The following is a 13,323-nucleotide window of genomic DNA, read 5'->3' as shown; positions in this document are numbered from 1 at the left end:
ATGTCCGTTAACTGACCAGAGTGACGGATGGTGTCATTAGTGGTCTCTCCCTGTGCTGACCCCACAAAGCAGATGTGATCGCCTGGGTTAGGGGAAAGTAGGGGAAAGTAGATGTCTGGGTATCAGCTTCAGCATCGGGTAAGATCGACTCGTTGTCTTAGCTAGAGTTCCTACTCCTGAGATACGATACCGGCCAGCAGCGACCTGGGGAGGAAAGGGCTTACTTCCCCAGATCACACTCCACCACTGAGAGAAGTTAGGGCAGGAACCCAAGGCAAGAACCTGAGGCAGGAACAGAAACCGAGAACATGGAGACGCTGCTTACTGACTTGCTCCCTGTGGATTGCTCAGTTTGCTTTCTTATACCATCCAGGACTACCACAATGAGCCGGGCCCTCCCACATCTATATTAATCAAGAAAATCCCCAGCAGGCTTGCCCACAGGCAGGTCTTATGGAGGAATCTTCTCAATTGAGCCTTCCTCCTCTCAGCTGATTTAGCTTGTGCCAAGTTGACATCATCTACCCTAAGGCCTTCCTAGGTAGTGTGAGCTTTCTATTGCTGCTGGAACAAGCTGTCAAGAAAAAACTCAGTCTTTTGCAGTTCCAGACTCTAGAAGTTCAAAATCACCCTTTCTGCGCTAAAAATCAAAATTTCAGCAGATCAGATGCCTTTTAGGGAGTAGAGGATCATTCACTTTCTAGTCTGTCCCAATCTCTCGGAGCCACCTCTACTCCTGGGCTAATGGCTCACTGCACCATCCCTGGATAGCTTCCACATCCTTTGTTACATCTCCTCCCCGACCCACCTTCATTGCCTCTGTCTCATGAAGATGCGATTGCATTTACTCCACCCAAGATCTTCCCTAACTGAAGATCCTTAAAATGCACTCACATTTGCAAGGCCCTGCTTGCCGTAGGAAGCAGCACAATCATGGGTTCTGGGGATGAAGGATGCAGACGTCCTTGGTGGGTTGTTACTGTGCTGCCATACTGTTCCGACCCTAGGGAGCATGCCCCGTTGAACTTGGAAAGCTGCAAGGGATATAAAAGGTAGGCTGATCAAATAACCTCTTACAGTCTGTAAATATGCAGGTGCTTGCTCTCTGAAAGGACCAGATAGTCTCCACAACCTGAGGCTTTGATCCAGCTAAGCGGTCTCCCCATACCTCCTGGAAGATGAACAGTGACCACAAACATTCTGTTACCCCATGTGTACGCCTCAAGCTATATGGACTCAAGCTATGTGAGTCCACACTAGGAGCCTGCTCCCTCATTACTGCCACTTCCTATGAAATGAGAGGCAGCATGATCTCTCACATGCGGCAATCATTTCTTTTTCTGATAAAGACGCTAATCGGGAGAAGGGCAATTATCTCAGCGGACTCGCCAGCCTTTCAGCATGACATTATTGACTGTTTGAAATTACACAGTACTCATTTGCTGCTATTTTAACGTCTGCCTTCTCCTATCCCTCGAATCCTCAGCTCACTGATCAATCCCACCCTCCTCCCCTGTTTCCTTTGTATTAATTTAGGGAGAATAACTGACTTATTTTCAGCTGGTTGATGCTACCAGCAGGAATCCAATATTAAGAGTCATGACTGAAAATTTTAGTCTGTCGGCTGGCATCCTGCCACCACCCACTGAAGGTCTCAGAAGGCTTCACCTTCTTCCTACCAACAAAGAAATGGCTGGCAACAGACCCTGTATCTGGTTGCTTGATCTATACAGCCCTTCAGAAGCCCTGGATTATTCTAATAGATTCGTGGAAATCAATTACAGACCCTGTGAGCTGCATCTCACCGTTCAAGACAGCTTGTGTTCCCGCCTCTGTGTGTGTGTGTGTGTGTGTGTGTGTGTGTGTGAGAGAGAGAGAGAGAGAGAGAGAGAGAGAGAGAGAGAGAGAGAGAAGGAGAGAAGGATGCTAACGCTAACACTTTATGGAATTAAACAGAATGACACAAAAGACTAAGGCTGGCGTGCCACTTTGCGTTTCTGGTCTTTACTTTTTTTTTATGTTTGGCTATGTGTATGCATGTGTGCCTATATGGTGATATTGAGTGTGAGTGCATTTGCTCTTGAAGGCCAGAAGATACCAATAAGCTGGGGTTACAATTGAGTTGACTGATTGGGTGCTGGGAATTCAGGCCCTCTGCATGAGCAGTATGTGTTCTTAACCACTGAGCCATCTCTGCAGCTTCCCCAATCGGTACTTCTGATTGATAGTTACATGATGAGAATAAGTAAAATAGACCTTTGTTCTTAATTTACAAGATGGGAAAGACAGTATTGAGTTCATAGGTTATCCTGAGTGTCTGTGTAGAATACAAGTTCATGTAGAGTACATGACCTGAACTGTGTGGTCATGATAGCTGGCTTTCATCTCAGTGTCTTAGAACATAAACCCTAAGATCTTCGGAATCTTCAAAGGGTGGATTTTTCTGCATAACAATAAATGATTTGAAAGCTGAAACCCATATGATGCTTCAAGATAAGGGCTTATCACTAGAAAGACTAAGGAGGGGCTTGAGAGCTGGTTGTGACTAGAAGGACAGAGGGCTGAGGTCTGTTGGTCACCAGCAGCTAGCAACTTTATCAGTTATGGCCACACAGTGAAATCTCTATAAAGATGTCAAAGAGCAGGGTTTGAGGAGTTAGCGTGCTGAAGGCACATGGGTTCCTAGAGTGCTCTCCACAGTCTCTGTGCCTTGTTTGTACATCTCATATATCCTCATCTACAACCTTTGGATTGAATAGGTAAATGCATGAATTTCTCTGAGGTCTAGGGGTCTTTTGGGCACATAACACAAGGTAGGGGTTGTGAGCACTGGGATTCACAGCCACTGGATCGGAGGAACAGATAAAGCAGCCTGAGTTTACAAGTCAGCCCCTCACCCTCTACATCTGACCTTGTCTCCAGGTAAACTGAGTCAGAACTGAATGCTACTGCAGGCACAGTCAATGCTGGGAGGAGGATACTGTGAGCAATCCTATTTTATAGATATGGATACTGAGTGTTAGCTCAGCTAAGGAGATTGTGTGGGGTTTCTTGAGTGGCAATTGGCAGGACCAGAGTCGCTACTGGTGGTAAGAGTGTCACTGGGGCCTTCCTGTGGAACTGAGGCCAGAGGAAAATCCTTACTGGTTTGTTCCAGATTTCTTTTGCCACCATGCTCGTGGCTAGCTTAAGTAACGGAAAAGCTGGATGGAGAAAAGTCAGTGTCCACATATGGGTGAAAGACAGCCCTTCGGTCATTTCCAAGGCACAGTGACCTGCTTCTTTAACTGAGACAGCACCACCTGCTGGCTTCTCTCTCTCTCTCTCTCTCTCTCTCTCTCTCTCTCTCTCTCTCTCTCTCTCTCTCTCTCTCTCTCTCTCTCTCTTTTCCAGGCTAACTCTAGCATTCTGGTCACAGCTCAGGAAGGGAAGCAGGCCTGAGTACAAACCCTCCTAGATGCTCTTCCGCTGCCAGGAGCACTTGGCAAACACTGGAGATGAAGTGAAACTGTGAAGTGAGAGAACTCAGCTTCCAGGATGCACAGCAGCCACATCCGTACCCACCTCAGGGTGGATATTTCTAAAGGTAGCAGCTTACTTAGGAACTTCCTTCAGGAGAACTCAGCCCTTTACCCCATGACCCTCCAGGCACTCACAAGAAATAGACTTCAACCTAAGACAAGCCTGTGTTAGATGCACTCCATCACCTACACTCTGGGTCAACATGAACAAGTCCCATAACTTCTGTGCCTCTCACTTCTCTCATTTGCAAGAGAAGAGGTGTCTAGTTTGTACATCTGTGGGCTAGCACTATATCCATTGAAAGCACCAGAAGAAATGGCTGTATCATGCGCTTGGTCTGGGGCGGCTCTGACACCCTCCCTGTCCTCATCAGTCTGCTGCATAGGGACAACCAGGAAATCAATACAATGACTGAGCACCGACTCCAGGAATTCAACTCTAAAGCATGGGGGGGGGGAGTGAGTTTAAAAATCAACAAATACTCAATAATATAATATAGATTGGAGTCTGGAAAACCATTATTTTTATACACATGAAAGACGCTGAACTCCAACATGTCCCAATGTAAAGTAAGGACCAGATTTTAGGCTTGGGAAGGTTTTTCTTTCAGAGAATGAAATAGGGACGGGCAGAGGAGTTACTCAGTAAAGTGCTAGCCCACAATTAATCAGGTCCTGAGTTGGAACCCATGCAAAAGCCAGGCATGGTCCCTGTAATCCCAACTCCAGGGCAGAATCTACAAGACTTGCTGACCTGTTATTCAGTGGTTTAAGCTCCAGGGCTTGTGAGAGAACAGCCCAGGAAGGGAAGCAAGCATTATAAAGGCATGGATTCTCCTGGATGTGCCTTAGCTCAGCTGTCAGGAACACTTTGCAAATACTAAAAATGAAATGAGATTAGGTATTAAGATAGAACTCAGCTGCTCTATTAAATAAATAAACACGTGAATTCCCTCGGGTCTATGGGTCTCTCTGGCACGTGGAACATAAGGAGGGGTTGTAGGACTAGGGATTCACAGCACAGGTAGAGTAGCCTGGGTTTACAAGTCCCTCCCTCTCCCTCTACTTCTGACTTTGTATGCAGGTAGAACTGGTTGCTACTGACAACACAGTCAATGTGGGGAGGTGGATGCTACAAGCAATCCCACTTCATAGGTCTGGACACTGACTGGCGGTTCAGCTAAGGGGACTATGTGTGAGAGTCAGGGTGGGGAGGTTCCTGAGTGGCAAGTATCAGGGCCAGGGTCACTACTGGCGATGAGAGTGTCATTAGGGCTTTTCTGAGGAACTGAGGCCAGAAGAAAGTCCGAATTGGTTTGTTCCAGCTTTCTTCTTCCACCATGCCTTATGCCACCTCAAATCACTGAAAGACTAATGGAGAAAAGCCAGTATCTGAGGAGAAGTGAATGACAGCCTGGAGCAGTCTCAAACCTTTGTAGTTGTCATGGGACCATTCCCCAGGAGAAGGGTCTCCACACGGCCACGGTTGGGAAAGAGTTTTCTATCATTTCAGAGGCGGGGGTGACATACACCCTGTTCCCCTAAAATAAGCTACCATGCAATTAGAGTAGTGACTCTGTATCAGTCTCTGAGCTCTGCATGCACGTGCATCATGCATACATGTATTCCTAAATACCAGTGCGCATGTGGACACACACACACACACACACACACACGATGTCATATCTCACCAGAGCTGGTGTTTAAACAGACCAAAAGTGCATATATAAGGCAGATATAGATTTTTAAAAAAAATTAATCCTCATATGCACTAAATGCGAGTGTCAAACTATTAGCTTCTTAGAATTAGATGTATTTAGTATTGAGTTTACATTGACAGAAGCAGAGATTGAGCCCAGCCATCTGCAGGCCAACTGGTCAAATTCATCAGATTTGAAGAACCCCTCTAGAAGTCTCAGAGGCCTGCTTGATGATGCTCACTTGGTTGTATTCAGAATGGTCCCTCCCACCAGCCACCACCCCCTTTCCCTCTTCCTGTGGCCGATGCTAAGCTGAGGTACCCTGGGGAAACAACATTTACCCTAATGTGGCTCCAGTATTAGTGTGACCAACCACTGCTAGACTGGAATATGTCTTGGCCTTGGATTCCTGTCTCAGTACAACAATCTCTCTACTGGCTCTTGGGCATGAATCTTCTGCTGGGAAGACCACCCACTACACCCGGAGAGTGTTCTCTCCTGACTTTGAATCCTTTCTGTGCTCTCTGGGCAGTGAACTTCCTCTTGGTGATTTTTGTTGTTGTTGTTCCTACTTAGTGGAATTTGTAGTCACCTTTCCTGTGGGATTACCAGACTTAACAAAAAAGGCATATTTCCAGTTACTTTGGATTCCATGGATACTTTTTAGTATAGATGCAGTCTAAACTTTATGTATGACACACTTATGGTGAAATGTATTCATTGCTTGTCTGAAATTCAAAGCTAACTGGTTATTTTGTATTTTCACCTCTCAGCTCTGCCTCCTGGGCTATTTGTAAATCCACAGGGAGATCAAAGACTCTTCCCAGCTCTGGTCATCTCTAGCAGGCCATGCCATCCTCCAACATCCAGCAGTGTTTAGTAAGCTCTGGAGACTTCCCTATGTGAAAATAAATGAAGACGAACCTTTCTCACTAGTCCCCCGATCTCTCTGTAGAGGAGTTCTGTACAGTTTCCATTCAGAGTTCTTAGTGGACTCTAGTGTCTTCCACTGAGACAGGAGAGCCATTGATCTTGGATCATTTTATTTGTGAATATTTACAGAAGAGACAAGTGAACAAAGCAGAGAGATCCACACGTTGACAGAAAACAGTTCTCATCCGTGCACATGGCCATTTCTCTCACCCCAATAACAGACCATGGAACCGAACAACTGCAGAGATACACAGACAGAGGGTGGCAAGCCAAGAGCTATGGGGGAGGGGGCGGGTTGGGGGAGGGGTAACTGTTCAGCACTACTTCAGAAACCAAGTAATTTCCCACTCCAAGTCAGATTGCCAGCTATCCTTGATTTCATTCACACCCAGGCCTGTCCTTTACCAGTGGTCATGACCACCAGATGCAGAACCTGAGCCCTAGAGACACATTTGTTGAAATGAGGTAAGTGGCAGTCCCTTCTGTTAAAGGACTGTGTCTAGTAGAAGCAGGAGGTGAGCAAATAGTTACAAATCCATGTGAGAAGTGGATATGAAGCCATAGTCCATTTCATCCCTCCTCAAGTCTAGAAGGGAGGACATTGTTCATCCAACCAACTGCAGTTCCAGGAATCTGCTAAGAGCTATGCTGTCCTCTGCCAGGGTCTCCAGGAGGACAGCTCTGTTAGTATCGGTCCCTGGTTCCACTTTTTATCTCGGCATCTTCCAGGGTCCCTTGGGGATGTCTGCTGGTGGAAGCCGAAGAAAAGGATGCTGAGGCCAAAAAACATGAAGAAACAATGGTTGCTTTGGAGTCCATTGGAAAGGGGTACTTGGTGAAGAGATGGCAAAAAGCATGAGTAGTGTTGGCCACAAACTGAATCTAGAACAAAGAAACAGGAGGACAGAGATCAGGAGCATCAGACATTATCCTAAGAAAGTGGCAACACCCTTCCCTGGGTCCCTTGACTAGACACCATGTCTACAAGCAGAAGGAAGATTTCCCACTGTTCAGGGGAAAGGTCAAGGCCCAGCCCATGAATCCAGAATCTTCCTGACCCTTCTCTGCATCAGCTGTCCCTGTGTGTCACCCGGTTTTGGCATGCTAGCATTGGTGGCAAACCAAGAGACTCCCAGTCCCTGTGAGGAGCATCTCATACTGTCATCAATATGTGATGGTTCCTAAGCCTCAATGCACTCAGGCTTCTGTGTTTGATCAGCAGCCAGGGGTCACAGCATGTTTGTGTTTGGGGGTGAGCTGGCTGAAGCACCCATGTTGCAGATGATGAGAATAAGACCTGGGCACCTGTTAAAAGTTCTCTATCATGGGGTCACAGAATGTTTGTGTTTGGGGTGAGCTGGCTGAAGCACCCATGTTGCAGATGATGAGAATGAGACTTGGGCACCTGTTAAAAGTTCTCTATCATGCTTGTTCACTATGGTTATCTCAAAGAACAGAAGAGGTAGCTACTGCGACTCTGACAATAAGGAGACCAAGGAAGACCCTGGGATAAGAAAGGCTTGTGCCTGGTCAGGTATCAGGACACAGGCATAACCCAAAACATAGCTGGGGGTCAGTTCAGGCTCCTGGAGCTAACAGTTCTTTATCACCTGCCCAAGCAAGGAAGAACGATGCTTCCCCTATATACAGAACCTATGAGAAGCCCCAGGCTGCCATTCCACAGTACAAGACCTAAAGATGTACCCAAAGAGAAGTGGGTAGCAGCCTCCTTACAGCTGGGCACACCCTTGCAATGCTGTGGATAAAAACTACTAAGGTTCTATCTGAGATCTGGCATGAGCCATCTAAGGTCCTGATGGAGGGATTGGGAAGCAGGATGCTCTGTGAGTGCATAACTCTTTCTCACTCTCTGGGCTATTGACTGAGCTCCTGGAAACCCACTTTCCCAGCCTCTGGGAGAGATAACCAGGATGCTCCCAGGAACAACAAAGGCCTAGCCTCATAACTTCAGGAAAGGGTCATCTCAGAGACATGTTATGCTGGCACAGAGACACTCATCTCCTAAGCTGTCATTTTGTCCAGCAAAAAAACCTGCTTCATGAGGCCCTGAACCTCCGAAGAACGGCACTTACCTTCCCAGCCAGAACACGTGGGACACCAGCCCACCAATTAAAGAACATGATGCTGTAGCAGTAGATACACTGGAAGGGGAGCTGATATAGGTTCTTACAGAAGGAAGACCTGTAGAGGGAGGAGAGAGGGTGTCCATTCGAGAGGCCTTCTTTCTCCAAGCTTGTCTCCTGGAACTTCAGATATCACTTTGGAAAGGGTCTGGTTTACTTGTTTTACTGAAGGAAAAGCTGAAAAGAAAAACGACAGCAACCGCGCATCTGATTAGCACCTACTGTATGCCAAGTACATTATATGACTCTAAAATCATCTAAACAACACACAATAGTTGGCAATTTATGCTCCCATAGCCTCTATCTTACAGATAGGTCAACTGAAGCTCCAGAAGTTTAGATTCTTGCCCAAAGGCACACAACTAACGTGTGGCCAACCTAGGGTTTGAGCAGTCCGTTTTCAGAGACTAGGATCCTTCAGACATGCTATCCTGCTTCCTCCCATAACCTAGGCAACGAGCTGGGTCAAAGGTTCACAAGGAGGAGCCTCTTCTCTCCACACTACCACATGTGAGTTACGATGTGATCTATCCACATGGTCCTGCAGACCCTCGGGGTTCCCCAGCTGGGCTCCCCCCCCCAAGTGACATGTAAAGACGGCTTTTCTGTTTGATGGTCTTTGTCACACATTGCTATTCAGTATTCCATTTCGATTTACTCTAGAATCTAGTTGCTAATTGGTGGGTGGTACCCACCTCTATGCAGGTGCATGGATGAAGAGTGAGGAGCCTAAGGAGCCAGGTACTGGGACCAAACGTCTACATCCAGCTGGAGGAAGGTGCCTGCCCTGGATCCCTGGAACGTCACCCAGACCTGGTTGACAGAACTCCATATAGGAGCAGGTGAAGGATTTTTACTTTGCAAATAACTCAGTGCCATTTGAACGGTCACAGCACTAGCACATGTTCGCCCTCTGCTGGGCATAAAGGAGAAGTTCAGTGATGCTACAACCTACTGGGGACAGGGCTAACCAGAGAAGGTCTGCCTTTCGCTGTTTCTGTGGACTTTCTGTTCTCACAATGTCTACCAATCTGCAGGCAAATGATCATTAGCTTGGAGAAGAAGGAGAGAAGGTCCTGGTGTGATTACAAAGGGACTTCCAAAAATGCTAAGCCGGACCTTTCTCTGTGGGAGGATTGAGTTTGTTCAAAACTCAGATTCTTAGCCACACCTGTCATCCCAGCTACTGTGGGGACTGGGGCAGAAGGACTCAAAATTTAAAGCCTGTTTGAGTGAGTTTAAGAGCATCTTGAGAGAGTTAGTAACTCTGTTTCAAACATAAACAGTAAGAACTGAAGATGTAACTCAGTGGCCAAGTCCGTGTGAGATGCCCTGGGTTCAATCAATCCCCAAGCCTGAAAAATCCTAAAAGAAGGAGAAGGGAAAATGGAGAAAAATCAAAGCAGATTCTTGATTGGTTGTCATTGGCAGAGCAGAGGCTGAGAGCCTGGGGCTGAGCTGTTTCTGGGTAGCTGTTTTTCTCTCATTAAGACTCTGGCCGGGTCCCATGGCTGTACACCCATTTCCCACCCAGAGACTTGTCAGGCCTCAGATTGAATTATCCAATCCAGAGACTTCCACTCTGTTTCCGGTTGAAAGAGAGCCACTAGCAATAATGATGTGACTGTCCCCTAGCTATGACTAAGCTGTGCCAGCCCCAGTGGCAAGGGCCCAAGCATCACCTAGTTGAATTTTCTTTCTAAAACTTCCCTTTAACGGGTAGATACTGTAACTCAGTTTATGCATACAAAATGAGAGCCCCCTCCCATTCTCAGAAAAGTCCCATGTCACATGGCATGGAACTTGCAGAGCCGACATCCAAACTGGCAAAACTCCAAGGGAGCCGGTTCACTGTCCTCTGTCTGAAGACTCCAGGGTAATCGACTTTTTCCATTTCACTTCTTCTGGAACACACTTTTCTCCCAGCTTCCTGACATGTCCTCAGCCTCAGTCCCAGCCCCAGCTCACTGGAGTTGATTGACTAGTAGAAGGAGCTATGGCCAGCCAGAAGTCAGGTGTCATGACCTTGAAGGACTGGGCTAAAGGTGAGGATCATGTCACAAAGTCACAAAGCTTTTTGTAACACTATGGGAGTGCTCCCCTGGGAGCTAATGGGCTGAGCTGAACCTAAGTTTGCGCCTGCATCCTTCCCATCCACAAGGAGCGCAAAGCCTGGCTGGGGATGGAAGATGCTCTCCAACCTTCAAAGCTTGTGCTAAGAGAATGGCAGGTATACCACAGGTCAGAGGCATACAGAAAATGGAGGACTAACCTCAACAAGTAGGAGGAGACGCGGCTTTCTGGTAGACCAAGAACATGCAGAACCCAAGTATGGCTGGACTTCTGGGATCCAATAGGTGGATGGTGATTCCTGCTTAGAAAAGCAGGCCACCCACCAGAACTGAGGGAGAGGGTGTGGTTTAAAAAGAGGCTGGAGGCTGTTTAGGGAGCACAGCTTCTGCCCTTTGTTTCTTTGGTTGACAATGCTGTGTTGAAGGGCTCAACTCTTGTCCCTATGAACACTGTTTTGAGCACCAAATCACACGGATAAAACACCTACCTCCAGGATCATGGAAACCAAGAGGGCTACTGAGGATTCTGAAGAAGAATCTTGCATGGGCGAGGGAGGGTTCACAGAGGATTGGGATGGCCGCAGGAGGAGTGGCTGGCTCTCACAGTAAAACGAAAAGCTCTCAACAGCACATTTCGGGTCCTGTGAGGTATCAGTGCCCCCACGTGGTACCATATGGTACCAAGCCACTCTGCACAGCCCTGTCCGTGAAATCTGGGAGGGAGACAAAAATAAATCATGGAGCAACACACAAACCAGAGCCCCGTGGTTCCTGCTCCACAGGCTCTGGGTTGGGAGGGGCCCAGAGCAGCAGGCAGAAATGGCAGTGGCAGTGGAGTGCTGAGGCCATGGTGAATTCCACATTGGCTGTCTGGCTGCCTGACTCCCCTGCTTCTGGTTAAAAGAGTTCACTAAGGTTGGTCACGGGGATGGAATGGTCAAAGATGACAAAGGGTCTCAGGTGCTACAGTGACCCCCTCCAAGGCCTTCTAACCCTTGGTGTAGACACCCATGGTTTGACGTATCCCTTAGATGTCTCAGAAAGGAGAAGAGCTGCATGGCCCAGAATATATGTCCTAGAAAGGACACCAGACCCAGATTGTAGGCAGTAGTGATTGTGCCAGCTCCCAAGGGTCACTTTGGGACTTAAACCACAGGGCCCACTGCTATCTGAAGAAGACTGGGAGCAAGGAAGGTTCTTAAGTTCTCTGGGAGAGGCATAAGTACCAGAAGCCAGGTGTATCCTTGAGTCTCGAGAAGCAAAGAGGGGCAATGACAGTCGGGGGAGCGGCCCACCCATCCCAGACGCTCCTTAACCAGCTCCAAAGCTCACTCAGTCCTGCCTCTCATCCTTAGAATGTCAGGTTGGCTGAGAACTAATGAGGGTTTCCATGATCTCCTACCTCTATTTTCTGAGACCCCGACCTGTGGATTCCATCGCTCTTCCAGCGTATGCCAAGGGCGCACCTGTAAGTAGAAATAAGATTTGCATCTTGTCTAAGTCCTTGCTGCCTCCATGTCCTGCCTCCCTCTGTGGATCTATGAACCTGAGACCCCCATTCCATCTCCCTGACTGGCCCCTGGGACAATAGACACCTGCCACTTGCTTTGGGACACCAGACACCTACCCCTGTGGTGCATGCTATTGGCCACATGGGTCCTTGGGCTCACACCTTAATTTCTGTTTGGTATTTTCAGCCTCTAGCAGTGGCTTAGAGATGACAGGGTTCAAGGGACAGAAATATCAAGCGGGGGTTGGAGGACAGGGAAAGACAGGTACGAAGACACCCCCTCTTACATTCCCTTCTTGTCTCAGACTGTAAGGCCAGGTCTGACTGAGCATCTCTGGCTTCTTCAGCTCCCACCGAGCCCTGGGGTCCTCCCTTGCTTTACTTACTCAGTCTTGGGGCTGCTCTCGGCTCCTCAGTGAGTGCCACCAGGATTGCTGCTCCAGCTGTGCAGGCTGACAGGAGTCTGATGGAGCATCCTCTGGGATGACTCAGGCAGGACCTTGCCCTACCTGCCCTGCCCAGAAACTCTCTGATCCTGTGCTCTGGTCTGCTGGTGAGCCCTAGCCCTTTTGATCCTTCTCACATCCACATGTGTTCTCATGCACACCACACACACAAGCACACACACACACACACACACACTCCCCAACGCCATCTGTGTCCACTCTGAATGCCCTGCTTTTCTTACAGTCAAAGAGAATAAGAGACACCACAGTGATGAAGGACAGGGGTCAGAAGGAATGCAGAGAGGACAGCACCACGTGGAAGTGGATGGTCTTCTCTTGTTGTCCCACCACCAACTGTTTCACAATGTCCTGTCTTAGCAAAAGTGCCCTTACCATGTCAACAGGAACTCAATACTGACCTGGGCTACATGAAAAGGTCTTGTCTCAAAATCAAAAATAGATAGATAGATAGATAGATAGATAGATAGATAGATAGATAGATAGATAGATAGATAGTCAATCAATCAAAACAATAGCTAGATATAGAGTGCATGGGGCCTTGCCAGCACCCTGGGCCCTCCCGGTCCCAGCCTAGGCACCTTCTCCCTGTCCCAGACTTGAGTCCCCCCCCCCACTGCCCCTCTTTCACAGAGGTGAAGGATTAGGGATCTCCTTCTCAGCCTGTTGAATCCTCATCTCCCCTCTAGCTCTCCATGTACCAACCATCTGAAGGGAAGCTTCAGTCACTAAAAACTACAGATCAAATCTCCCTAGCACCTACCTCAACCTGCACCTAAAAAGCTGAGATTAAAATGGATGCCCATGCCCATTCAAATAGCTCTCCCGGGTTCAATCCACCCTCTTTGTTTTACAAGACAAGGGAAAAAATATTCCAGTTTAGAAACCAACCTGCTGGATTGAGTCATCCAGCCTATGGACACCTGTGTCTGGCTCCCAGCAAGCCCAGGACATCTCCTCCCACCAGGCTCCTTAGGAC

Source organism: Mus caroli, unplaced genomic scaffold (genome assembly GCF_978045245.1).
Source record: "Mus caroli unplaced genomic scaffold, Mus_caroli_1 scaffold_7, whole genome shotgun sequence".
In the NCBI taxonomy this organism is placed as follows: Eukaryota; Metazoa; Chordata; class Mammalia; order Rodentia; family Muridae; genus Mus; species Mus caroli.
This window is presented reverse-complemented; position numbering follows the sequence as displayed.